This window comes from Anneissia japonica, unplaced genomic scaffold, assembly GCF_011630105.1.
Source record: "Anneissia japonica isolate Jap-2015-1 unplaced genomic scaffold, ASM1163010v1 scaffold287597_len576451_cov177, whole genome shotgun sequence".
Lineage (NCBI taxonomy): Eukaryota > Metazoa > Echinodermata > Crinoidea > Comatulida > Comatulidae > Anneissia > Anneissia japonica.
This window is the reverse complement of record NW_022745867.1, coordinates 402,970-405,914: the sequence shown is the minus strand read 5'-3', so window position 1 is coordinate 405,914 and position 2,945 is coordinate 402,970. Positions and strand designations below refer to the sequence as shown.

General features: G+C 26.5%; 1 long non-coding RNA gene across 1 annotated transcript in view; it reads right to left on the bottom strand.

The window, feature by feature from the left end:
• The window catches only part of LOC117120068, a 13,187-nt gene that overhangs the window by 3,094 nt on the left and 7,148 nt on the right, over window positions 1–2,945 (bottom strand). Inside the window, exon 4 of the long non-coding RNA XR_004447286.1 lies at window positions 1,650–1,720. This is a non-coding gene — a long non-coding RNA (uncharacterized LOC117120068). The remainder of the gene's footprint in view (window positions 1–1,649; window positions 1,721–2,945) is intronic.

Below are 2,945 nucleotides of genomic sequence, written 5' to 3'. Positions count from 1 at the left end.
TGGAAAGGGAAAATATTCAAAGTTATTTTTAACTGAAACATTTACGCAAATTAATAAAACAATTCATAAGTCAAGTGGAAAGGGAAAATATTCAAAGTTATTTTTAACTGAAACATTTACGCAAATTAATACAATAATTTATAAGTCAGGTGGAAAGGGAAAATATTCAAAGTTATTTTTAATTGAAACATTTACGCAAATTAATACAATTAATAATTCCAGTGGAAACGGAAAATATTTACCAGTATTAAAAGTTATTTTTAATAGTTATTTTTAATTGAATTGGGAAAATTGAAAAAAAATATTGAATATTTAAAATTATTTTTAATTGAAAAATTTAAGCAAATTAATACAATTTATAAGTTCAATGGAAAGGGAAAATATTTAAAGTTATTTTTAAGCAAAACATTTACGCAAATTAATACAACAATTTATAAGTCAAGTGGAAAGGGAAAATATTCAAAGTTATTTTTAACTGAAACATTTACGTAAATTAATAAAACAATTCATAAGTCAAGTGGAAAGGGAAAATATTTAAAGTTATTTTTTAATTAAAACATTTACGCAAATTAATACAATTTTTTAAGTCTAGTGGAAAGGAATAATATTTAAAGTTATTTTTAATTGAAACATTTATACAACAATTTATAAGTCCAGTGGAAAGGGAAATTATTTAAAGTTATTTCTAATTAAAACATTTACGCAAATTAATACAATTTATAAGTCAACTGGAAAGGGAAAATATTTAAAGTTATTTTTAACTAAAACATTTACGCAAATTAATACAACAATGTATAAGTCCAGTGGAAAGGGAAAATATTCAAAGTAATTATTAATTGAAACATTTACGCAAATTAATACAACAATTTATAAGTCCATTGGAAAGGGAAAATATTTAAAGTTATTTTTAATTGAAACATTTACGCAAATTAATACAATTAATAACTCCAGTGGAAAGGGAAAATATTTAAAGTTATTTAATTGAAACATTTACGCTTATTAATACAATTTATCAGTCCAGTGGAAAGGGGAAATATTTAAAGTTATTTCTAATTGAAACATTCAAGAAAATTAATATAACAATTTGTAAGTCCATTGGAAAGGGAAAATATTTAAAGTTATTTTTTAATTAAAACATTTAGCAAATTAATACAATTTTTTAAGTTTAAAGTTATTTTTAATTGAAACATTTAAGCAAATTGATACAATTTATTAGTCCAAAGGAAAGGGAAAATATTCAATGTTATTTTTAACTGAAACATTTACACAAAATTATACAACATTTTTTAAGTCCAATGGAAAGGGAAAATATTTAAAGTTATTTTTAATTGAAAAATTTGAGAAAATTAATACAACAATTTATAAGTCCAATGAAAAGGGAAAATATTTAAAGTTATTTTTAATTGAAACATTTACGCAAATTAATACAACAATTTATAAGTCCAGTGGAAAGGGAAAATATTTAAAGTTACTTTTAATTGAAACATTTACGAAAATAAAATACAACAATTTAAGTTATTTATTATTAAAACATTAACATTTATTATTATCATTTACTTATCCCACAAAGCATTTTGTAATGGACGTAATTTACAATGGACATGGAATTTATAATAAGAAAATTCACAAAGTTTTTCTAGCACACTCACCATCGAGTAGAGGAAGCAAATTTCGTCATTCAGCCAAGCAGGGCTGGTCCACTTGTTGCAGAGTGCAATGTCTAAATTTTATTGAGAAAATACAAATGCACCATAAATATCAAATGTTTAATTGTTAATTTAATTATTATAATTCCAGAAAAAAATATATATATAAATTTAGTCATATAATTTAATTTTAATTTCATGACATAATTGAATATTACATGCAGAATGAAAATGATAGTATGCATTTCATATATATTAATGCTTGCCGGGGCAGTGGAATGTTTTTCAAAGTTGGAAGGGGGAAACATGTAAAATTAATGGGAATATAAATCAAGGGGATCTGGGTTCATATGTAGGGGGTTGGGGTCAGAATTATTCAATGACAAGTTCTTCAAAATCCAAGGTTTTTCCCCTCTTTAAAACGGTCAGGTAAATTTTTTCATTCTCATTGTCTAGGGGTTCCCCTAGAAAATGTTTACTCCTAGATGGCGAGAAATGAGCTTTTCCGACTTCTAATGACTTTAATTTTAAGTTCTTTAAAATTAAAGGTTTTCCCCTCTTAAAAATCGTCAGGTAAATTTTTCTCATTCGTATTATAGTGATAGTATGCTGATTTTAAGATGGTAAGCCTTGCAAGATAATACAAAGCAATAAAACGTAAGCAACTTCGGGAGCCTCGCAAAATAAAGCAACGCGTATACGAGTGGACCACGCGATGCGATTAAAGGCAGTTTAATCCCATAGTTGGCCACGCGTTGGGATTATTTTCCTGGGCTACTCCACTTTGTAGTGGGGAATTGATTAAACAGGCTTAGTGTAAAAACCCAATTAACACAAACAAAAACGTCTCGTATAAAAATAAACTCTATTGGAAGTAACGCAAGCTCACGTTATATTTCTGAGAATTACATTAATAATTTATCGAGATTATCGTCACCGTTACGATCAAAACCAACAGACAGTAGAAATATAAAACTAGGAGAGGCCTAGGACATAGATACCTCCATGGTTAGGCCTACGCTTTGGCTTACTCAGAAAAATTACGGAGTAAAATTAAAAATCGAAAACAGGCAATTTTTATGAATTTTTGTTAGGCCTAATTATATCTTTTTTACAGTTAGTCTTTAAAATTATCATTTCTTATATCGTTTTAGTATTAATTAAGATTATTAAATAAAACTGTCTAGGACGATAGATATCGGTCTACAGTAGGCCTACATTCGATCATGAACGTAGATAGGGTACACTTTCTTCAGTGTTAGCGAAATACAAAAAAAATATTGAACTTCATATTAGTAC